This window comes from Candoia aspera, chromosome 2 (genome assembly GCF_035149785.1).
Source record: "Candoia aspera isolate rCanAsp1 chromosome 2, rCanAsp1.hap2, whole genome shotgun sequence".
Classification (NCBI taxonomy): domain Eukaryota; kingdom Metazoa; phylum Chordata; class Lepidosauria; order Squamata; family Boidae; genus Candoia; species Candoia aspera.
Window position 1 is genome coordinate 44,705,293 of NC_086154.1, and position 26,683 is coordinate 44,731,975.

Genomic DNA, 26,683 nt, shown 5'->3' on the forward strand with positions numbered 1-26,683 from the left:
ACGACCGACAGGAAGCTCTGGCGTGGGCTGGTCCATGAAGTCACGAAGAGTCGGAAGCGACTAAACGAATAAACAACAACAACAACCAGTTATGCTATCAACATCTGCAACCTTACAAAGCTTCAACATTCTCATAACATTTATGACTTGCTTTTATCAGTTTTTTCTTTGTCATTTATAGCATTCATTTCAATCATATTATTACCATACAAATCTCTAAATCCTTCCAGCATTTCTTCACTTCAGTTTCAACCCTAATTATTACATCAATTTTAATTCCATTCAATCTCCTGGAGGCTCCTTCTTCAGTCCTCCTCACCTACTTCCAAATCAATGTTTTATTTCTATCAAAACGACACTGAATTTCTCTATTTTAATCTTAACTCTTCCTTGCTGTCTTTGCCTACCTTCTTTGCAACATTATATACTATCTTTCTCTCAACTTCATTTTTACAGCAATACTTTTAGATGCATTTTTTCTCATGCGCAACACCTTGCACTTCATTAATCCACCAAGGATTCTTTTTCATATTTCCCATTAGCATAACTCCACATACTTGAATGGCATTTGGAACTTAATTCTTTCCACATCTTCTTTCCTTAACATCTACTTCCCATTTATTCTGTTGAGAGATTAATTTATACTCTAATATTTTTTATATAGGGCATTCTACTTCTTTTACTACTTTCCTTTTCATCCATGTCCAGTTTATCCAAAGATCCATTCTTCACGCCACCAAAGAATGGGTTGTTCTATATTCTACATTCAGAAGCTCTCATCACCCTTGTATCCTTCACTAATACTATTAATCTTTAATCATAAACAATCCAATCATGCTTTTTGAATTGTATTCATTCCTTTATAATGTGTGTGTATGATTAGACTTATGCTTGAACCATGTATTCTAAGCAAACAGATTTTTCTAAGCAAATATTCACCAGTCACCATTTTCATTCATTCTTGAGGCTCAATGGACCAATAACTTTTTTTATATTCTATCTTTTCCTTTGCACCTATCCATTAATTATTCTTAGGAAAATTGATTTCATTTATTTAGAATATTGCACAATTTCCCCAAAAACTCATTTCTGATTTTTTTCATTATCACCATTAACTGTAGCGTAACATGCAACTGTCACCAACCTATAAATTTCTACCTTCATACACCCCTACAACAATACAGATGATGCCAATTCGTATTTTGTGACATATACAGTACGTATTTCAGAACTTTCATTCACAATTAAACTGGCACCGTCACTTCCTTACATATATTAATCAACTCCAGTACACCAGATCTGGCTACCTTCATTCAGTTCTATTATATACCTCCCCTTTCTTTTAGTTGCATGGGCACACAACATATCTATTTTCATTTCATTCCTTAATTCATTTAGTCCTCATATATTTTAAATAGCAAACTTTCATATGCTATAGTCATTACCAGATGGGTCCATAGATATTGACCCCTTTGGTCAATCAATACTTTCCTTGCTCTTTAGTTATAAAGAAAAGATATAAACAAGAAAAGGACTAACAATAAGATTGGCTTGGGCATATTTTAGCCAGCCTGCCAAAAGAACAACCAACACCCTGTTTTCATCCAGGCCTGCTCATGCTCTTCTATGCAAGCTTGGATCTCTAATCTAGAGACCATCTTGCAAGCAAACTTACTGTTGCCGACATCCCACCATATGGAAGGTATACACAGTACACTAATATATCGACAGAAGATCATAATTTTCACTGTTTAATAATTTTGGTACCTATTTTACTGTTAATTTTAATTTGGGTTTTAAATCTTTTGCATTGTTTCTATTTTTAACAGTTTGTTATTCACTTTGAATACTCATCAAAGTAGAAAGTCTGTGTATACATTTAATAAATAAAATACCAGAGACTTGAAAAGGATTTATAGTCTACAGCACTGGAAATTTAACTTGTTTGCATGATACAAGCTGACTGCAGGAGTGATCAGATACAATCTACTTGTACAATACAACCCCCCCCTCAATAAAACTAGGTGTAAAAATGCTTATTTGAAAAGCCACATTGAAAAAATTGCAATCTATATTCAGTAGATTTTTAAAACAGCATGGAATGTGTTTCACAGCATTGCTATACATGAGTCTTCTATCACAAAAAGCCTTATACAGTATATTCCTAATTCACATGGTTGGCATGAAGAAAGATATGGAAGGACAACATACACTATCTTGAGCTACTAAGAGAAATAAATGAATCAATTAAATAAAGCAATATATCAGTAATGGAAAGTGATGCTCAGTTTCCTGATACAATACAGAAGTTCTGCCTAACAGCTGCATCAGAGTTTAGTTTTCTAGGCTAGCAGCAAGCTAAACCAGACAGTGCTGTCCTGGCAGCAAATAGCCAGGGAAGTAAACTCTAGTAAATTTAAATGGTACACACAAAGTTGTCATTTACTTTCTTTGTTCTGAATTCTCTTTGAGATTGGAGGAGTGTTAAGACTGCAGTGGTATGCACACTTACTAAACGTCTTATACATTGAATCAAACTCACAATTATATATTGCTCACGACTTTCTTTCTGCTCATCTAGCTCTTTCCAGGAATTCATACAAGGCGTACAGTAAATCCTAAGCGCATATTTAAACTTCTGAATATATAATCATATTTAAATGTGTATGAATTAATCAGGAGATAACATTAAAAAAAACCCAACTCTGCCATTCAAGAGTTAAAACATTTATTTTTCTCATCAAAGCTTCTTCCAAGAAGGTTATGCACACAAAAGACTATCTAAACCAACAGCTAGAGAGGCTGCTTGAAATTCCACGCATGTGCCTCAGCAATGTATTTCTATTAATGTCCAGTGTGTGTCAGCAGGAAGATAAGGCACCAACAGCATGTCCAAGCAGTCTGCTAGAGAATGGAATGCTGTGTAAAACATTGTCTGATACTACGAATCTCACCAAACAAGGCTGCCTATAATCTCACCCTCCATGTGTACATACACACACACACACACACACACAGACCTGCCTGCTTGACAATACCACCATAGGGGGAAGATGGAACCACACAAGAAAAGCATCAAATATCAGGGGAAAATAGCAATTGAGAAGGAGGGGGCAAGAAGCTAATAAGAAAAAAACCTGATCAGCAAATAAGTATCTAATGCTGGCTTTGACAGCTGTGCCAGAATGATAGTCATAACATTAACTATGAAAAAAGCTTGGAGTACAATTTTCTTCCCAAACCAACCTACTTTAATCCTTGCCCCCCGCACCACAAATATAAAAAAATGCTTTCATTCCACATGTAGCTTGACCTCTCTTACTCACATGCCACATATTCTTCATATGCTTGGTTTGACAGAGGGTAGTTTTTCCCATCTCCGGCATGGAGTAATTGCTATAATCTGTTACAGATCTTTTGCAAGTTACAGACTGAGCTTGCTAGAAGGATTGGGCTTTATTCTCTTCTGAGGAGAGTGAACTTTGCTGTAAATGCAATTAAATTTAAATCCTGTAAAGGAACAAACATCATAAATTATAGCAGTAAATTGACTTCTACAAAAATTGTGTATGCATTAGGCACAAGACACACAAGGCTTCAGAAGAGCTCGTGACAAGTATGTGCAAGGATACAGCTAGGTAAAAAACCAAGCACCCCCCCCCCAGCCTTCTCCTCTCTTGAAGACACTGGCCATATTCTTAATACTCCCTTGTATACAGCTTTTTATCCCAAAGATTTTAGAGGTATCCAGCAGAAAAGCAAAAGCAACTAAGCACTAGCAATAAAAGACCTGTTCAAATAGTAATACTGTTTTTCATTTTTAGACTTATGCATGTAAATAAGTTATCTAATATAAAACATATATATATTCATGGACATCAACATGCAGCAGGTAAGTTCATCAGGGATTAATGACTACCTGAGCTAGAAACTTATGTATGAAACATGCTCAGTTAAATTTAATAATCAAAGAATGAACCATCACACCAAATAAAAAGCTTGAGAACACATAAGAATAAGCAGGAATAAACAGCTTTGTGACTTTCACATAATATTAATCAAAACCATAAATCCTATAGTCAAAACAACACTGACAACAGTGGAAAGATTAACACTTCATTTAAACACAATATCCCTCTTGAATTAGCCCTACAAAAACAGCCTCTTTAGACACCAGATTCATCTACAGATTTAAATGAGACTTTTCAGAAACACCAAGAATCAGTGAGTGAAGAAAGACATGGCATTTTAACTATAAACTGATCCATAAGCAACTCATTGTAATCAACCCAAAACATGTTTAGTTAAAAAGACACAACAAGCTATGCACAAAATGTTGACTGGCCAACCCACAGCGACACCAATAAATTTTCCTTCTATAAGATCTACACTTTCAAGATCTTCATTTTTTTCCCACATAAACAGTGAAAGCACACAAATGTTCATGCTGCACTTTGTCGGCAGGCAGGCAGCTTGCTTGAAGCCTGGAGAGAAGGGTCACACTGGCAACCGAGCCAGCCCTGAGTCTGCTGGAATGCACATCTGTTCTTTTCTCAAGGAAAGATTATCAGGCTTATCCCACAGTGAAAGAAGTTGGGAACCAAAATAGTTGTAATATCAAATATATGCAAAAGTGTTTTTTAGTTATTATTGTATGACTATCAAAGTAATAACCATGGGTGGGGGAAAATAAGCATAAGCAATCAGGATTGGATTTGTTTCACAGAGGAAGGGGAATTTTTCTTCTTTGCTATGATATCATGAATTCTCCCTTCCATAAAGCTTGCATTAGACCCAGAAGGAAAGCTTCTTTTGGTGCCAATGGAAGTTTCTCTCCAGGATTACAGGCAGCACTGAAGAAGAAGCTGGGGTGGATATTAATCAGACCTATGGCACGAGAGGAAAAAACAGTTACATCTCCTCCCTGATACCATTTTCAATCCTTCCGGTTCACTCACAGCTGTTATTTTAAATATTTAAAAAGTTATATTAAACTTTAATAGTTAAAATAAGTTACATTATATGTATCCATGCATTTAATGTCACATCTGTTTTGGCTCAAAAAAATTGTTTTACATTATTGTGATAAGGTGCACATAATTATAGCTATCTATCATATTATACTTCTAACACATAAGGGAGAATCTCCACAATAGCCTAAATATAGGAATCCTTTCTTTGGACCTGCTTGTGAAAACTCTTTTTGCATAATATGAAATGAGTCACATTCAGGCATGAATTATCCAGAGAAGGGCTATGGTGAATTCTGCACTGCATTATGCCCTCCATTGATAATTGGGCTGGTTAGAAGTCTAAAAGAAGCCTCCAAGTTCATTGCAAACTGTAGGCTGCCATCTTATTGTAAATGAACTGTATGCTCATACAGTTTATCTGATCTGGTCTGGTTCTTCCCTTCAGCACAAATTAGACACATCATCATCTTCTATCTCCCTATACAAACCAAGACAGTAAAGGAGCACTATCCAAGGTCCTAGCTTAATTGACACATCAAATAAATGAGCTGTACACTAGCATACAGTTTGTTCATGATAAACTAGGAAGTCTGATCAATCTTCACTTATTCTTCTCTGATCATAGAGAGAAATGCAGAATTTTAATTCAGTGTGTTATGCTAGTCTCTACTAGGCACTGTGAAAGTAAATCACTACATTCTCTACTATGCTAGTCTCTACTAGGCACTGTGAAAGTAAACAGAGCCAGTTTGGTCTAGTGGTTAAGGCACCAGACTAGAAACCGAGATACTGAGAGTTCTAGTCGCACCTCAGGCATGAAAGCTGGCTGGGTGACTTTGAGCCAGCCTCTCTCTCTCAGCCCAACTCACCTCACAGGGTGGTTGTTGTAGGGAAAATAGGAAGGGGAAGGAATACTAGGTATGCTCCCTGCCTTGAGTTATTTGAAAAAATAATAAAGGCAGGATAAAAAAAAATCTTTTTAAAGAAACGCAGCTCTGAAAACTTAAACACACAATCCACCAACTTCTTGAAAAACACTAGGATGGGCACAGATTCCGTATATGAAGAACACTGCAGACAAATACGTACAAAAGGCAGGCATGAAGCAAAAGCAGGGGAATGAAACAACACAGATATTTTGTTCTAGTTCTATGATTATTCAAAGGGAAGGAAAGCCCAGGGATAACATCCTCCAACCCAGGCAGCTATAAAAATTGGAAGCTCATGAGACCATCAGCTGCTGAAATCTGCACAAACCCTCCAAACACAAATTAACCTTCAGAGTCAGGAGATAAAAGGAGATGAGAGCAGCAGAACTCCAAAAGACTTTTTTTTCCCAAGGTAAAGAAGAAAGATTGTACACATGTCTGACAAATCACACTCTTCTTAGCTGGGAAAATTAAAAGCACAGAGGCAGTTGGAGTGGCAGCCTCTTATCCTCAGCCAGATGATGTCTTTGCCTTCCCTCTAGGGCAAAAGAAAATAATGCTGAGTTTTTAATTTTTCAGGTTCACTGTAGCATATCATGGCTATTTTTAAATGTAACCCCCATTCTATTTCACTTACCCACCCCCACATACATTTCCCTACTCCAGCAATTCTTCCTTTGACAATGAAGCTTTGTTTTTGTTTTTGTTTTACAAATATCCAGAGTTGCTCATTATAATCCTTTGCAGAAGCCTCCCAATAATGAAAGCTGGCAGAATCACACTCGTTCTAGGGCACACTCTGTTTTTCATTCTAACAGATCCCCCTAAATGTTTCATACAAACAGCAGTGAGATGTGTCCAATTCCTTTGGAAAGGAGCAACTGCTAGGATAGTTCATTAGCGCAGAATAAAGGAAACAGCTTCTCCATAGCTGCCATGCAATGAATCGTACTCCTAGTCCTTCCCCACTGAGCAAAATTAATCTTCTTCCTGTTCTTCTATATGGATACATTACCCAGGATTAGGGTGAGGCCATTGCTTTTGGCAAGGACGAATGAGTTCCCACAGGCTAGTTGGAGTATTCTTTTTATCAACTGATAGAGATGTGGTCATGTTACTTAATTGGTGCTAACTACTATATGTCCAGTTTTAATATATGTGAAGATTTACTTGCAAGGATTCTTTATTGCATTCAAGACCCAATTTCTTCCATGCTCTGCAATTACTATGAACAGACCTAGAGTTCTGAACTTACGATGAGAATTTAATCATGTCCTAGTCCCCTATCCAAGATAGCCCTTTCCTTTGTATGGCTTGATTCATAATGATGTAAAGACTATTCCCATTATATATAAAAGAGCCGAAAGATCTTACCAAAGGACCAATTTGTATCCTTGAGTGCGCATCTGATTTATTTATATAAATAAACAGTAATAATATAATAGTAATAGGACAACAATAATAAAAATAATTCTTTATCCATATAACTTCACATCTGCAGGTATAGAACAGTTGAACGTATGATGTAGCTAGCGCCGTATGTATCATTTACCACCTTCTCACAAATACATAGAAATGCATTCCGTTCTGGTTCTCTGAGTTATTGATTGCTTAAATTAACAGGCATTAAGACTTGTTCAAAATGAATAAAGAGAGAAAAGTAACATTTGACTTTTAGAGTGGCTTCTGAAAAAATTATTTTGTTATTCAATTAGCTACTAAATTGCAAGGAATTGCCCAAAGGAACTTTCTTCATATTAGTTGGCATAACAGATGTGAGCAATTTTCTATGAGCCAAAATACTGTAGGTCAGCACAGAGCAACTCTAGCCCTCATAACAATGACTACCATTAAAGGCATGAATTTATTTTACCTGCTCTCATCCTCATATTGTCTAAGGCTGATAGCTTCTTTTGGTCCTCCAGGTTGCACTTCAAACAACTTTGGAAGCATTTATCAGCAAAACAGCTCACCCAGCTGCCTCTCTTTGTCCATTGTTTATAGTGGGGGAGAGGAGAACAGCATTAGAACTAATTTTACATACAATGACATGACTTGCTAAATGAATGTGGATGCTATTTTTCTTACAAAAAGAGGCAAAATTAATACCATCCACTAATTGTATGCAAAGTACCAACAGTTTGTTGCTAAGCCTACATCAACAACAATTTTCTTAATGTAGATGGATGAAAATTCTTAATAACAACATTAATATTAACGTCCGTACAGAGGATTACTTATTCAGGGCAAGAGGAACAGTTCTTCCCTTAGTGAAACCAGCTCAATCAAATGGTATGGAAAGAACCAGATAAACAGATTCAGAGAGTTCACAGAATGGCTTTCTCTGAATGCCCACCTAGTGTCCTTTTGTTTGTTTGTTGTATCAATTCCAGCTGCTATGCCAGCTATAATTTGATCACTTTGGTCTCATTTAGCCTTACTCCAGTTATTTTTTCACTTAATTATTATAACACATAAGGACTACCTTTAAATAAAATGGCCAACTTTCTATTTCAGTCTCCAAAATTAACACACATTCCTTCAAATAATTTACACTGTTATCTACCTGTTTGCAGCCTCAATTTAAAGTACTGGTGTTCATTTTTAAAGCCCTATAATGGTTTAGGAGAAAGCCAGTTTGGTGTAGTACGTCAGGCACCAGGCTAGAAACCGGGAGAACGTAAGTTCTAGTCCCACCTTAGTCACAAAGCCAGCTGGGTGCCCTTGGGCCAGTCATTCTCACTCAGCCCTGGGAAGAAGGCAAGGACAAATCATTTCTGAAAAAAACTTGCCAAGAAACCTGCAGGAACTAATCCAGGTAGTCACCAGGAGTCAACACTGGAGTCACCAGGAGTCAACACTGACTTGAAGGCACCAAAAAAAAAAAGTTTAGGGTCAGAATATCTCACAGGTTATCAATTTCCATATAAGCCTTTTCATCAGTTAATATATGAAGTCCTAATCATTGCTTCAGATATGTAAGATAACGTAGTAGGTACCCATGAACAGGTCTTTTTCAACTGCAGCATCAAAACTGGAATTCTCCCTTTTGAGATATTTCCTTTTTATGTATTTATCTGAAAATCATTTTATTTTATAAACATTCTGATTTATGGGTTATTTCCTCTTATTGTACCTTTTTAATTTGCTATTTGACGTTTAACTTCACTAGCTCCTATCTTAAGCCATTTGTTCATATTATTGCTTCTTATTAATTGGGGGAGGGTGCATTTTGTAAACTGCTTAGAATATCCATAGGGAGAAAAATAACATAATAACTCCAAACAAACAAATGAGAATTGTCCTTGCTACTGCTAGAGGGAAACAGTTGAAAGGCTTGAGTAAAGAAAAGCCCATTGAGGATCTGCCACTGAATAATCCCACTCCAACACATGGAAAGAGACTTCTTTTGTTTATGTATAAAAATCTCTGTGACACATTGTTATTAAAAATAATGCCAATGAAGAATGGAAAAGGTCATGGTGTCTCACTTCACTTTCTGAGAAAGATGACACCTGCAAATTGGACATATTTCTGCAGCTACAGAATACAATAACTTTCAGTAGTTTAATCTATGTTGGCGCAACATCATCCTCAGAACTAACTGATCAAGAGCTACAAGAAACACAAAGATTCACAAAGAATCTGAGGTCATTAGCGGACATAATGTTGGGGTAGTAAATCTCAGAGTGCTTCTGGTTCCATAATAAGCCACTAGTTTCTAGATCGGTGCAAAGACTTCGTCATGTGCTTCGTGACAGAAGTAAGCCAACCTAATTCATGTTGGTCGAGGCAGCAGTTCATTTCAATTTGCTTCCAGTCAGGAGCATGAACCAAAAGGATGGGGAGAGGCAGTCCTGCATTTTAAAACTTTTAAATTTTGATATGTGTTTCTTTTTTGTCTCTATTCTTTCATAAGGACAAAAAACCAGAAAGAAGATAAACGCACATAACTACATTATTAACACTTATATGCACTAAATAAAACTAGAGGATAATTAATGGTTTACAAGAAGAATAAATGAATGAAGGAGGAAGACTAAAGAAGGATATTTGAAAAATTATTGTCTTGAAATAGCTAGAAGATTAGAATACACTGTGAAAGTAAAGAACAAAATTAAAGATAGGATAGGGAAGGAGAGGAATGGAAAATTGGGTAAACAAGTAGAATTAGGAATGAGGATGATGAAAAGTTAATCAGTGGCTATTTGCAAATAGAAGGCTGCAGACACAGAGACACACAGAACGCTAAAAGAGATTCTGAGCAATTAAATATGATTATAATAATAGTGGATATACATTAATCTCTTTCTCCATCTAGAAAGCTGTGATTGGGTGACTGCTTGCAAGCATCAACCTGATCTGAAGATAATCCTTGTTGATCTCGAAATTCAACACTCTCTCTCTACCCATAGGTATTACATGACTGACACTTTTTTGACATGGGACAGAATACTCTGCGCTTTCTAATACAGAGCTCCTGAACTACGTATCAGAGCTGAAGTTCCACTGAGGGTTTTGAATTGGAAGCAGCATTAATTCAACACCACTCTCCTGCCTCAACAGAATTAAAACTCTCCCAAATTAATCCATTCTATATCTGGTTTGGAGTTCACTTCAAGTGATGGTTTGCTTCAAGTTTAAGTACAGGTAATCCTCGTTTAATGACTGCCTTGTTTAGCAACCATTTACAGTTACAACAGTGATTTAAAAGTAACTTTACAACCAATCCTTGCATTTATGACCTTTGCAGGTCTGTAAAGCAAAGGAAAGCTGAAGTAAGATCATAAGCTCAGTCACGGTTTCACTTAGCAATCACTTCACTTAACAACCACTTAACAGTTGCTGGTCCCAACTGTGGTTGCTAAATGAGGACTACCTGTTCAGCCCTAATAAATAAACAGTAAAACATATCTGATAAAAAGTTAAAAATTAACTGTGAAGATTAAAAACAAGATGCATCTGCAACAGCTCAATTGTATAGTAGCGGATAATATTAAACTAAATGTTGTGAAGGCATGAGAAGATAAAGAGGAGTCCATTGCACAATGCTGTTGCTAATTTCATTTAAGAATACTTGCCAATTTTATCCAAATAGATATAAAAATAAGGTGTTGGCCTCTTCAAACATGGTTAAAGGATGTGTATAACAGTTGAAAAGAATGGAGACAGAAGAAGTAGGACAAAACAACAAGAACAAAAACGGCACAGATAACAAACCCAGATGGGAACAAAGAAAAAGAAGAAAAGTGGCTTCAATCGTCCTCACCAAAGACCTAGGGGAAAGCCACATGTTCAGGGCCCTTTGAAATACCAGTAGGGTAGGGGCCATCAAATCTTGGGGGAAACCTTATTCCAGAGGGAAGGCGCTGCTACAGAGAAGGTGTGCTTCCAGAGTCCTGATAGATTATTTAATTGTAATTGAAGGAACCCGGAGTGTACCAACCATGCCAGATTGATCGGCTGGGCAGATACTATGGAGACAGGCAGTCCCTCAAGTAACCAGGCCCTATGCCACATAGGGTTTTATAGGTAGTAATCAGCACCTTAAATTGCACCTAGAAGCAAACTGGCAACTAAAGCAGCTCATGAAGCAGAGGTGTTACATGGGCACACCAAGGCATGCCCATCACTGCCCATGCCACTGCATTCTAGACCAGTTAAAGCTTCTGGGATCAATGTAGAGTGCATTGCAGTCAAGCCATGAGGTGACCAGGGCATGAGTGACTGACTGAAGGGCACCCCAGTCAAGGAAAGCTGTGCAATGGCCTTCCTGGCCACAGCTATAACCTGCAACATCAAGCAGGAGCTGTGAGTTCAGGAAGACCCCCAATTGTGCACCGCCATTGAATAGGAAAGTGCCACCCCATCCAAGGTCAAAGAGAGAATATCCCCAGATCCAAGTGGTCCAAACACCTACAGCCACAGGGTCTTAGTAAGATTGAGTCAGGTATGGTTCTTCCCCATCCAAACCTGCACAGCCTCCAGGCACTGGGACAGAACCTTTACAGCCTCACTTGACCAATTTAGAGTCAAAAGATGTAATTGGTATTACCAGCATACTGATGATAATGACCCCTAACCAGCAGATGACCTCACCTAGAAGTTTCATGTAGATGATGAATAGGAGGGGAGAGAGAATAGAACCCTGCAACCCCTCACAAAGGAAGAGCCTGGGGAACAATTTCTAACTGCCAACCAACACTAACTGAAACCAGCCCAGAAAAAGGAAGAGAACCTCTGTAAAACGGGACCTCAATTTCCAACCCACAGAGCTGCCTCAGAAGGATACATGGTCAATGGTATCAAACACTATCAAGAGATCAAGGAGTACAAGGACAGACGCACTACCGCCATCCCAGCTCTGCCACAGGTCATCTACAAACATGACCAAGTTATGTCAGTACTAAATCCCAGCTTGAATCCTGACTGAAATGGGTCTAAATAATCTGTTTCCTCAAGGGTTTTCATCAGCTGCAGACCGACCACCTTCTCAACAACCTTCCCCAGAAAGGGAAGGTTGGAGACCGGTTGATAGTTATCAAAGTCCATTGGGTCCAAGGATGACCTCTTGAGGAAGGGGTACACCACTGCCTCTTTCAAGGCTGAGAGCACCACCTTCTCCATCAAAGAGGCCAACGTGACAGCATGAACCCAATCGCAGGTCACCTTCCTTCATGACCCAGGAAGGACCCAGATCCAGTAAACAGGTGGCCAAGCTGACAGCACAGACAGCCCTGTCCACTTCCTCAGGCGTCACTGGTTCAAACTCAACCCAGATCATACCACCAGACCATACCCCAAGCACCTCAGCCTGCCCTCCCAGTCAGAGTCCATGGTAGAGTGGACTTTATTTGCCAGATAGCCTGAATAATCCTCCCAGCAGCCCAGCAGATGTTCTGGAGGGCCCTCCCTACCCAACAGGGACCAGGTCACTCTAAATAAGGCTGCTGGATAGCTATTCGCAGATGCAATAATGGTGAAGAAATATTAATGTTTCACTGCTCTTAACTCCACAAGGTAATCCCTAATATGGGCTCTTACCCATGTCCAGTCAGACTCACTTTGAGTCTTCCTCCAATGGTGCTCCAAGCATCTCTTCTAGCAGTTCATCTCCTGGAGTTCTTCAGTAAACCAAGGTGCCCCTTGGGACTGGCACATATAGCAGCAATATGATCCAAAGCTTCAATTGGTTACAATCACAATTTATTAATGCTATCAACTCATTACAATTACAATTTATTAATGCCATCACACAGAACTCTTTGAGAAAGGAGTCTGGGTGATGAGATTGTGACTATAAACTGAAGTGAATGGTTTTTTCCCTATCCCCCTGTGATCCATCCAAAAAACTATGAGTACAGCAATCAACCACAGAAGATAGCAAGAGTTTTTCTGATCTGTAATTATAATGTGGCATAGTATTACATACTATTGATCACTGACTACAGTATTTCCTCTCCTTTCCATCTCCTCCAAAGCAATTTATGCAAATATACATCAGAAACATTCTAAGTTTCCCATGTTGTCATGGTTGCCAGAGAATTGGCTTTTGCAGCACAGCACAGTTCCTTAACTACATATTGAAAATGGAGCTTAGCAAGTATTCTGAAGCAGAATATGGTTTAGATACATCCATCTAACTTCCAGGTAGCTGGAATTGCCTTATTTCAGATTAGGAATGGGCTTTGACTCCAAGTTGAAACAGTCTTACAATTTTGCTGGAAGCTACCACCATAACAATTCAAAATAGTTTGTATATCTCTAACATGACTACTTTAACAATATGTAATACTATAATGAGAGCCAGTTTGATGTAGTAGTTAAGGCATCAGGCTAGAAACTGGGAGACCATGAGTTCTAGTGCTGTATTAGGCACGAAGCCAGCTGGGTGACCTTGGGCCAGTCACTTTCTCTCAGCCCTAGGAAGAAGGCAATGGCAAACCACTTCCAAAAAACCTGGCAAGAAAACTGCAAGGACTTGTCCAGGCAGTCTCCTAGAATCAGACACAATTGAACGGATAAAAAAAGTACTATAATACTTCATAATAATTACTACCAGAAAATTAATATTGCTATTTATTTGCCACATTATTCAGGATACTTATGGGGATCGATCTATGTAAAAATTTTATCGCACTATGATTGATACTTAACAGGATCCGCAATGCAAGTCTTCTATTTCTTTTAAGGGATGTGGATAGTGGCCTGTAAAATATAGTTAAAATGTTATATTCTATCTGTCTGTTTATCTATCTATCTATCTATCTATCTATCTATCTATCTATCTATCTATCTATCTATCATCTATCTATTTTGTATATCCGCCCATCTCATCTAAGCAACTAGGTGGCTCACAACAGATTAAAAACAATCCAATAAAAACAAGTTAAAAAAACCAATATACAAACATATAAAAACCATCAATAATCAATTAAAAAAAACATAATCAGCAGCAGAATCAATCCTTACATCAGCTCAAGGCAGCCACTGTAAAAGCTCCCCATCATTGCAGAACCCAAAGTCACAGCAGCAGAGCCATGTCTTCAGGGCCTTCCTAAAGGCCAAGAGGGTCAGGGCCAATAAATGCCAGGGAAATGATGTTCCACAGGGTACATGCCATGGCAGAAAAGGCTCTCTTCCCGGGTCTTGCCAGAGCAATCTTTCGTAGCTGAGATCCATAATGTGCCTCTCCTGCTGATCCTTATGGGACAGGTAGATATAACCAGGGAGAGACAGTCCCTCAAATAACTCAGTCCCATGCCATACAGGGCATTATAGATCATAACCAGCATCTTGAATCAAACCCAGAAGCATACTGGCAAACAGTGCAGTTTGCGGAGCATAAGTGTAATGTGCGCTCATTAAGGAGCGCGCATACCTGCCCGTACTGCCATATTCTGTGCCAACTGCAGCTTTTGGATGGTCTTCAAATATTATTCTGAATGAACATTTACTATTGTAGACCAAGACCAGATCATGATTCTGAATGTATGCTGACTGTGGGAAGATTTTCTGCTGCATACTTCCTACCCATATTAACTCTTAATTTTTTAAAAATATGGAAAAGTAGCTCACAAAGGCCATTAATGTCTATGTAGATTGAATAATTCTTTGGCCCTTTTTGGAAAAGATTATTTTTTTTCTATGGTAAGGGGACACAGGACATTTAGATTTGGGCAATGGTATTATCATCCTATAAAATTTGAATGAATAAGCCATGGCAGTTGCGCAATACACACTGTGCCTGGAAGCAAACAATATATGGTATAATAATCCTGTCCTTTTTCTTCTTTTCTTTCTAACTGAATATTATAAATAGTGACAACCTGCTTGCAATTCAAAACTTTGCACTGTATTATTTGTATTATATTATAAGCACATGCTGCAAGCCATAGGGAGAAAAGCAATTGCAAGAAGAGAACATACCCCAACGTCAAGTTGTTGTTGTTTTCTTTAAATAGTAGATGCATGAAACTGACAGGTGGCAGCTGTCCAACCTTATCTGGGCTTGAAAGCTAAGCAGGATTGGGCCTTATTAGTAGCTGGATGGAAAACCATGAAGGAATTATAGTGCTGTAGGCTAGACTTGGAAATCAGAAAAACATCCCAGAAGAAGGAAATGGCAAACAACTTCCATATTGTTGCCATGAAAGCACCATGGATATGATACCCATCAGAAGGCCAAACATCTGTGAGTTTGTCACAGGGCTGATAAGTAGCAGTTGGGAGGAGTTAGCTTAGTTTCCCACAGGAAGATTTTCCCATAGGCAAGACATAGGGGGCACGGTGAGCTGGCAAATGAAGGTAGAGACTAAAAAATCAGGTAGAACTCTGGGAAGAAGAGGGTGTAATAGCTGGCAGCCTAAGTAGATCAAAACAGTATTGGCTGTTGAAGATGCATTGTTTTAGTAAAGAGCAATGTTGACTGAAGATCCTGAGATAGACTGAGAAGTTCTGACCTATATCAAAGCTCAAGACTTCTGAAGTGTTCCAGGACAAGTCCAGATAAGATTGCTGAAAACCTGAATTGCAGGTTCGAGTGTGGCCCAAGATAATAAAGATGAGGAGGTACTATGGGACCTTTTTTACCCCAGATAACTTCTCAGACACTAAAATGGAAAAAAATAAGAGGTTCCACCAGCCACAGAAACTGGAAGCCAGTACCAACCTGAGTGGGAGAGAATTTTAACCCTTTACTAACCCCTAAGTAAAAAGCAGAATAGTTAGAAATAACCACATGTGCATATGTGTTAGACAAATGTTATCGCTTACAAACATACACGGTTAGAAATAACTTAGGCTGCAATATTCAGTACAGAAAAAAGTGTTCTAATCCAATATATTTTAAGCTCAAGTTGTTGTATTACTTTTGTAAGTAGGCAAAGGAATGAAGGACCATGTAATGTACAGTACTGCTTAAAAGTTTGTGAACCCTTATGAATTTTCAATATTTCTGTATAAATATGACCTAAAAGGTGATCTGTTCTCCATAGCAAATCCTAAAACTAGATAAAGAGAACCCAATTAAATAAATGAGTCAAAAACATTCTTGTTCATTTATTTATTGAGGAAAATGATCTAAAGCTACATATTTGTATAGATTTTTTTTCTGATTATCATTTCTACCAATTTGTCTAGGACAGATGTTAAACTCACTGGCTTATAACTTCCTGGATTTCCTTTGGTTCCCTTGTTAAAAATTGATATCACATCAGCTACTTTCTAATGAGTCTAATTTGAGCGATGTGCCCCATCATTTTGCTACGAAGTCAGCAATTTCGCATTTGAGTTCTTTAAAACGTCTTGAGAAGATACCATCAAAACCTGGACATTTGTCATAATGTAGCTTCTGAAAATGTCCTGAAATTTCTTGTTACCTTAACTTGTTTTAGCTGTCCTGATTCTCTTCAGCTGAGGAATATTACAGAGTTCCAAAACTTGTGATCTTATTTAACAAATAAAAGGTATCCCATTTTCATACAGTAGCCCATATAAGATAAGAAGAAAGATCTAGATTAAAAACAAAACATCAGTTTGGCAGCATTTCAATTGTAATCAAATGAACTTAATTACCCAAACATAATGAAAGCTCAATTCCTGATATAAATAAGGAATGACACTTCAACAGTGACAAGAGAGATTTCTGCCCAAGAAGCCAATCAGCAAACTATAACAGAAGATACCAGGAGAAGTTGCTACCATAAGAGCTAAAAGAATTGTTTCTCTCTATATCATAGCCTTAGTGAAATTAGTTTCCAGCCATAATCTGATTTTTTTTTTTCTATCATGACATTTATGAAATTTGCACTCAAATAATTTTTGTGGAAATAAAAAAAGCAGGGTTGGGGTGGGCAGGGAAGAAAATTGAAGCTTCTTCCTTGGTCAATATATCTGACAAACCCATTATCCTGGGGGATTAAATGAGATAAGAACTTAAGAGATTTGCACAAAATCACATTACCCTAAATCCAAGTAATACTACTTTTCAGGGTATTAATTTCATTTATTCTATTTGCTTTCCCCTCTATCCAGATAACACTGTGCGCACACACTCCTCCCTAAAGGAGATCCTCCTACTTTATATGATATAATCCTTCCTTTCTGAAGCTGTAATGAGATGTCTTTGCTTAATCACATTTATTTCTCCTCCTTCCCACTTCCCTCACTGATTTGTTTCAAGGCCACAAAGCTGCTGCTGCTCATACATGAACTCATATGCTCAACATCCTCAGCATAATTCTGGTGGGACAGATGCCCAGAGAAACTGCAGTGAAGGAAAAGAGATTTGTTAAGTATAAACAGGAAGGCAGAGCTTGGATTGGAAGTGGAATTACTGACCATACGATAAAGCAACAATTACTTCATACTATGTACAACATTAAATATTGTATACAAGGTCCAAATGACTTTGAATCATGTACAATTAAGTGAGAAGCCCACTTTTCCCTATTAGTTCTATCTTGTTTTCTAAATAAAATCCTGAAAATCACAGAAAAATCAAAGTATACCAAAAGAATAACAATGTAACAAATATATAGAATCAATATTATTTAGCCAGCTATTTTTAGAACCAAACAAACTGGGTTTCTCTAAAGAATTAGACATTGCAATCGTTCATTCAAAATTAAGTCCCATAGAGTAGAATGAAGTCTGAGCTGCAATTAAGATCCCAGACAAAGAACAGAACTGAATACAAATCTTTCTGATTTTAAGTTACCTGGGGGCATTTGCAGGGGAAGGGGCAGGAACCTTCTCCTACCTCTCACTTCTTCACAGAAAATAGTGTAATAAGGAAAACCAAATTTTGGGAACATTTTCCTCAATATGCTAGAGCACAATTTACTTCAGCCACAAACTCAGTCAAGAGCAACCAGCTCCTCAACTTAGACCAGCCCTTCTCCTGAGCTTACTATCAGCAATATAAGATACTGAACCCATACTAAGGGATTAATGCAGTAATTACAAAAGAAGATTTATAAATGAAGCATGCTCAGGAAGGCTAAACAATACAAGTATTAAGCATATTGTAATCCATACATGCTTACAAACGAGGCACCTTGCATTTCTTCTTTCTTATTCTATCAATCATTTAAGAGCCTGGATTCACAATTTCACGTAATAACTTACCTAAAGGTGGTAATAACTTCCCCTCAAGAGGGACAGCAACTGAGGGAGGGTGCCTTATCAGGTATCCTGATTCTCAGCCATGCACAGTTCTATATATCAGCATGTGCACCTTACAGTTGACTTGGTGGCAAACTGGCAAACAATGCAACTGCTTCAGAAGTACAATATGTTCCCAAAAGTTGTCTTCTTTAGCAGTAGGCGACAGCATTTGTCATCAGCTGCAGCTTCCAGGCCAGTCTCAAGGGTCCTATGTCCAATGTATTACAATAGTCTAATCTTAAATTTACCAATATATAGATCTCTTTAGCTAACAGTTTTAGGAGATACCAAATTAGTCATTGCTCCTTCAAGGGAAACAGAATCTCTTTTAGAACAGGTAGTTCTAAGGGAATTACTAATGCATAATGCCTACATCTTGTCAGGATCCAGACCATTACTCTGTTCAGGCTTGTGCAACACGTCATGGGTCAGAGGATATTGTGAAACAGAGTTTGTATAATCAGTATACTAATGAAACTTCATTCTAAATCTCCTAATAATCAGCAACTCCATAGAGACATTGAACAATTTGGGGGCTGATATGGTGACCCATATGAACGGATTCTATGAATCCAGCCCTGCAAGTTTAATATAATCCTCAATAAAATTACTGAAAAGAATACTGCAATAAACAGTATCAAAAACTACTAACCTCAAGGAGAATCAATGAAGTCATATTTCTTCTTATTTAGAAGTCTAAATAAGGCTATTGCTTATACAATCAAACCATTGTTTACGCCAGTATATATGGCACAAATGAAGTGCTTTGTATGAAAATGCTGCAAAAGAGAAGATCCCTGAAACACAGATATTTCTGGCTCATCCAAAGGAGCAGCAGAATTTGAAATGTTGAAGGGTCTTAATATAATCTAAGTGTTTCTCTGACTCTAGCTTATTTCTCAGCCTGTTTTTCAAGCAAAGGGTCTCTTACAAAATATGTAATTAATTATGCCCAGAAGCCAGATAATTTTCAGTCTATGGTCTACTCTTTGGTCCCAGAGAAGCTTACAGGGTAATAAGAGTGAACCATCACTTTATACAGATACTAATAATAAAAAATGTCAGTGGAAGAAAACCATAAAGAACACAGATTAAATGCCAAATAGCTTTCAATGCAATCAATGCAAAATCATTTTAAAAAGAATATTCCAGCTGAGGTGACTCTTTGGGGAAAGAGTATTAATGACTAAATTACTGTTAGAGCAAGGACAAAGAGTGTCTCCAGGTGATCTTTCCAGTGATACATGACATGACCTTCACGTCCCAAAGCTCAGGGAAAAGCCACAGGCTGCCAGAGACATATTCTTTCCCAGCATACCACTATAAGCAAGACATCTGAAGGCCTGCTAATTTTGGCCTTCACATTCTGTTTATTTTATTATATCATTTATAACCTCCCTATCAGAATAGAAATTCTTCCAAATCCTTTAGCAGCCCAATCACTAAGCAATACTTCCTCAGTGACCATTCGTCACTAAAGAGCTCAAGAAACAATGACAGGCAATACCTGTTCAATGTTCTCCCTCTTCCTGTAAGGAAATTTTATTTAGAAGCCGGGAAAATGAAATCGACAGGTATGCAGGTGCTAAGAATTAGAGTAAGTCTAAGAGCTTCCCTAGTGGAGTCAAATGAGCCATGCAAGGAGCAAAAGGAAGCTAGAACCACCACAGCTATGTCGGTGGGCTCTGCGGGCAGAGCTGGCAACATGTGCTTTTTTGGGGGCTTGACAGGCTTCTTCCTGGAGCCCAGAGCTTTTCCATGTGAAGAAAAAGCTTGGAATCACCCCACCTGCTCTCCAAAATGCTGTCTTGCAGCCAGAGAATCGCAGCGTTCGCGACAATCAGGTAAGAAACAACTGGAGGCAGGGGACGCCATCATTTCCACGCTGCATTTGTAGCCTTAAAAGGACAGTAGGTCAAGCCATCCCATTTCTAAATCACCCAGTTTAAATATTTTTTAAGTTCATGTACCCCAAGAGAGGCTTTCTACACCAAGAAAAAGCTGACTCTCTTAGCGCTTATTGTTATTTTTGGATTAAATTTTTTAAATTTTTTAAAGTTTTGGCTTGTTTTCCCATTTAAAGATAAAGGACGACTGTCCTGTTCAGACTAAGAGGCAGTCAGACAGAATTACAAAAGGAATTCTTTATTTTCAACAACTATTTACATCAGAAGGAAGTCCTTAGTAAGTTAGATAATCAAATCCACCCAGCCAGTGAAAGGCAACAAGGTAAGTGTGCAGGATCAAAGGCAGAATCAGTTCTTGGCAATATAGCAAGATGAGGCTCTGGACTCGGGGCGAGAGTAAGCTCAGCAGAAGCGGCAAGGCTAAGCGTAGCTGGAGCCACGAGACAAGACTCGAAGCTGGAGGCAAGACTAGGCACGGTTGGAGCGACAAGACAAGGCTCAGAACTGGAGGCAAGACTCAGCGCGGCTGGAATGACAAGACAAGGCTCAGAACTGGAGGCAAGACTCAGCACGGCTGGATCTGCAGGACTCAGCTCTGAACTGGAAGCAAGATGAGGCGCGGGCTGGAACAACAAGACAAAACTCAGAACTGGAGGCAAGACAGCACGGCTGGAGCGGCAAGACAAGATTTGAGACTGGAGGCACGACTAGGTGCAGCAGGAGCAGCAAGAAGCAGCTTGGAGCAGGAAACAAGGCTAGCCTTGGATGGAGCAACAAGATACGGCTGGGATCTGGAGGCAGGGCTGGATCTGGCTAAAGTGGCGAGACCAGGCTTGGAGCTGGGAGCAAGGCTCAACTCAGCTGAATCAGGGTATAAGGGAGGAGGATCCTCAGAGGGAGGAGAAGCTAGCGCTGATTCTGTATCGGCTACAGTCGAGGCTCCGTTTCCTGGCAAGGACTCTTCCGCAAATGCTGGCAGCTCGAAGGATCAGTTGTCTCCGGCAACTTGCTCTTTGCGCTGGTGCCTTTTTACCCCATCCTTTTCGCGCCGTTTCTCCTCTATAGCCAATTGGGCTGCCTTTTGCCTGGCAAGCTTCTCTGCTCTCCTCTCTCAAGCACTGATTGGAGGATTCAAACCTTCCTCCGAATTCTGCCCAATCAGATTCTCCAAATCTTCCTGCTCTGCTGAGTCATTCCTGGTTTCTATTTCCCCAAAACCTTCCCAATAAGTTTTGTTTTCCCTTCCTGACTCAGCATAGGTTTCATTTTCTGAGACTGACTCAGACTCAACCCTTACAATGACTGAGAATACATAACTGCCTTCCTGTTATTATTTTTGTACTGAATTGGAAGGATTGAATATTTTCCTACACGCAGGATTTGCTGTTTTGAATCTTCAGCTGTTTACTTTCTCTGGGACTTACTTGTTAGAGCACTTTCTCTTGCCAATTTCATTCAGAACTCTTTCATTAACCCATTAATTCCTATCTGTGTGAGTCAAGTATCTAGGGGGCGCCATAATCTACTGCCTGAAAAATGGATTTCAAGGAGACTTTCTCAGAATCAGACTTTTAAAGAGACTCTCTCAGAGTGCCGTCAAGCTATTCTGCAGAATATTCGGGACACTGGGGAAGATATTATTTCTCAAGTGTGTCATCTGGCTGAAGATGTTTTGGAGACTGACAGTGAGATCGAAGTAATGCCAGGCGAAGACTACATTTTGATGTTGAAGGGGTTAAAACGACAATCTGAACTGCAGACTACACAAAAAGTTGTTTTTCTGGGGGATTGTTATGGCTTTCTGGGGAAATGTTATGAGAGAGAACTTGTTTTGTAGGAGTTTTTTTGCTGAGAAGGCTGAGTTTTTAGAAGGGGCAGTTGGGCTGTTTGATTCCTGTATGAAAAATGCCTTGTATGTAAAATGTAAATGTTTTGACATATTTTGAAGTGGGGTAAAAATTTACTGGTTTCTTTATAAGGTTTGATTTTTAAGAAAATTTAAGAATGCTTAATTGGATTGATAACAAGGTTTTTATGATCTAATGATTTTGATTAAGATTTACTGGTTTCTTTATAAGGTTTGCTTGATTTTTAAGATTCATAAGGTATCTATAAGGTATAATAATTGTTTGGTTTTAGGTTTAATAAGGTTAAGATTGCTGTAGTATTATTAATTAGGAAAAAAATTAAGAATGTTTAATTGGATTGACAATGAGATTTTTTATGATTTTATGTTTTTGTAATGATTTGGATTAAGATTTATTGGTTTCTTTTTAAGGTTTGTTTTTTAAGATGTATAAGGTATCTATAAGGTATAATAATTGTCTGGTTTTAGGTTTAATAGGATCAAGATGGATGTAGTATTATTAATTATAAAAGTAGACAATTTATATGTTTTTATAATTTGATTTTTACTATAGTAGACAGAAATATATAGAATAGTGTTAGGAAGGAAATAATTGAATAAAGTTTGTTTTTTAAGCTGGTTTAGACATTTATACTTTTTTTTTCTTTAATATAAGGGGAAGGAGCAAGTACTCAGTGATTTTTATGTGTGCTGATGGATTGATTTATAGAAATAATGTGATCTTGGTTTGATATAGAGTAAGGGATTGATTATGGAAATTGCTATATATTCTTGTTGAAAGTCAGAAGTCACTTCTTATGTAATCTTTAAAAAAAAAATCTTATGTTTCTCACTTTTTAATTTTTTTCTTTGTTGTTTTTTGCTTTTTTGTAATTTTTATCTTTGCTTTAAACTTAATAAACTTATAAAAGTATAACTTAGTTATATAGTTTATATAATTATAAACTTAAACTTAGTTAATAAACTTAATAAAATTCTTATAAAAAAAGAAAAGAAAATGTTTATTTTGTTATTTATATTATTTTCTCCCCCTACAGCACTCAAGAAGCCTAACTATCTAAAATAAGATGTAATTCAATGTATGTAAGAGATACAAGTCAATGGCGATTCTTTGTAAGCCTCATTAAAGTAAACAAGCAAAACATTAAAAAGATACAAATGGCATCTTGATCAGCTATTTATAGATAACAACTGTTGACAGAATAATACATAGAGAAAAAATATTATCATTAATATGGCACTACCACTTCAATGATGATGATCCTGGCCCAGCATCAGTTTTTGATAATTATATGGCTTTGATAAGCAAGAAGCCTACTTGCAATTAAAAAAGCAAAATAAATTAACTAGAGCCACAATCCAATTCCACGTGATTTGAAAGGAAACATAAAGTTGGCTACAAGCAGCTTTTCAGTCCAAATACTTTTTCTTTGTTCTTTATTAAAGAGTTCTGCAACTATCCTTCTCATGTACTCTAATACTCTAGCTTATGTACCTATCATACATACACAGAGAAAGAGAGAGAGAGACCATATGAACTAGCCCCTTCATCTAAAACCTAGGACTGTGCTTTGTCCAAGCCAAGGTTCAGTAACAGGCACTGTAATACCCATGCCAGTATGGGTATCCTTCAACTTCTCTAACTGCCTGCTCCAGCTTAGTGCCCCAGGTATACAATGGTCCACAACTTTCAGTTAGCACAGTAGCTAGCCATGCTGCTTCGAAAGGATGGGAGTTGTATCCAATACATCTGGATGGCAAAAAATTGGTAAAGACTGTTCCACAATGTACAACCTGAGCTGCTGTAAACCTCTGTTTAACTTGTTTGTTTATACACCACAGCAATAAAACAGACAGCACAGACACTGAAAACTCTATAAAAGCACTTTCCAAATCTATGAAAAGCTATTGCCACTGCCTAGCCAAGCCATTACCCTAATGAATAACTGCAGAGTGTTTGAATGAGGCTTGAACAGCATTAGCACTGGCTTTTCTGAATAATCTATGCATCCAAGTTTCATTAATTTTAGTGTCAATTTACTAACCATGCCCCAATACAAAGATGCATTTGTGGGCAGTGTTTAATACAGCTTAAAAATGCTTTTTTCATTAAAACTTCATTGATTTGTATTAGGGATTCTCACATAGGAGAATTATTAAATCCGTATTAGTCAGCCTGGATTACAGTTAATGCTCTGGTTAATACAGATTATTTTAACATACTTTCCCAACAAGCAGAAGCAAATAGCTTTCCATTTTGTATCCTCTACACTTAAACATGTACAGTTCAAATTTCATGGGTTACCCAAGACAATAAACCAATTAAACAGGTGTAAAATTCAGAATTTGTACCCTGATATTACAACGTTTGGATGAGCAATACAGTTAGTCCCTGTTTAGCAACTGCCTTGAATAGCAACTGTTTGCAAATAGAACAATAATAAATGGTAGTAAACAATAGCAAAAAAATAATTTTCCAACCAATGCATGCATATACGCCCAAATTTCTGTGCCTGCCATCAACGCACACCAGAGAGAGAGTAACGCTGACGTTGCATGAGAGAATTTTATCTGAATGAGACAGCAGCAACCAGCAGTCTTTGCAGCATAGCTTGCTTGCTCGCTCGCTCTCTGCCAAGTGGTTCATTTAGCGACCATGTGGCTTAGCAACCATTTCACTGGAACCAATTGCAGTGGCTAAACCAGGATGACCTGTGTAAGTGCTTTTTTCTATTCTTTTTTATTTATATAAAATCGTTCACATATATCTTCCTACAGGCTTACAATATAATGCACTAGTGTACCGTGTTGGAGTTCTACCGTATTTTTTCAACTACCCCTCTTTTTATTAAGTAGCAAGAAAGCAGCAATCTATCTGCCATGGTCCCTGTACATCCTGAATTTCAAGAGGGACTAATCAACTCTATTGATTTTCCTCTACCATCTTTGCTACATGTTTGTAAGGGATGAATTATAAAAGCACACAGCTAAATGTAAAAATTTTTTCCAGTGTGTTAGAAGTGATTATTTTGTAGCAGAATTAATTGGGGGTGGGGGTGGGGGAACAGACAAAATGCTACTAGCCCACATAGCTTGCCTGATTTCATGCCGCAAAACCACAGTTTACTCACATAAACTTAGGCCATTCTATCTATCACTGTATTTCAATAAAGCCTCATTAGTCTATACGCTTTCTATTACACTATATGATTTTTACCAAGATCTTTCTTTCACTGATGAAAGGTAATTTATTTTTTTCACACTGCTGCCTATATTATGCCTAAGCAACTCCAGGTTTAGAAATCTGTCTGCAAGGAAATACAGATGTTACTGAGGTTCTCAAAATGGATTAGCAGCACTCCCAACTTTCTCAGTGATGTGTGTGTGTCTTGAACTTTCTTCTCCTTACTTTTTCCATAAGCAGAAGGCAAGCAAGGCATTCCTCAGTAGTTTAACCATAAACTGTGAATTTGGCAACAATTCATAATATTTTTTTCTACAAGAGCCTGATAATTACTTTTCACACAGGAAAAAAAAGGAATTAGCACTTCCATAGTGGTAATAGAGTTAACAGTGCAGCTGCCAGGTATGATGTCTCACCCACCTTTTACCTGCCTGAGATATTACCCCTCTTTGTCATGTATTTAATTCTTCATGTCCAATCACACTGGTTTGACGTCTTCTGCATTGTGATCACCAGTTACAACCAATTTCTCAGGAAATTAGACAGGACTAGCAGAAATATGACTTTCTTTGTACACTGTTTTATCCCAGAGCAGCCATCAAGCTAAGCTACAGGGTGCTCTGTTTACTTTAAATACTGTACTTTAAAATATGCTTGCAATTAAACAGGTAGAGCTTTATTTATTTATATACAGATACACACAAATATACGAGGACTGTGCCACACTTCATATTCAATGACAAAAAGGTGCTTCAGAGGACGTAGGGATATGAACACAGTACCTCTCTGAAACTGAGGGAGTATGGTACAGTGGCTACATGTTGGACCAGCCTAGGGAGACCCAAGTGTTAGTCCACCCTTACCACAGAAGCTCACTGGGGGGCTGTTGTGGGAAAAACAGGAGGAGGGAACATTATGTTCACCAACCTGAGCCCGAATGAAAGGCAGCATATCAATCTAATAAATTAAATGCACGTCAAACAATGCACATCTGTTCCTGGGATCACATGGCGGCTATTAAAATATGTTCATAATATGAAGAAGTAAATAATTGCCACAGAGATGGACTGCAGAAAGAATGGGGGTGGGGGAGAGGGAGGAATTAAAATTTAGAACTAGATTCAGGAGCAAACAGGAGACCTTACCCTCTTGCA

General features: G+C 38.0%; 1 protein-coding gene across 3 annotated transcripts in view; it reads right to left on the minus strand.

Moving 5' to 3' along the window:
• The window catches only part of CHCHD6 (coiled-coil-helix-coiled-coil-helix domain containing 6), a 251,274-nt gene that overhangs the window by 213,555 nt on the left and 11,036 nt on the right, over positions 1-26,683 (minus strand). The window lies entirely within an intron of this gene.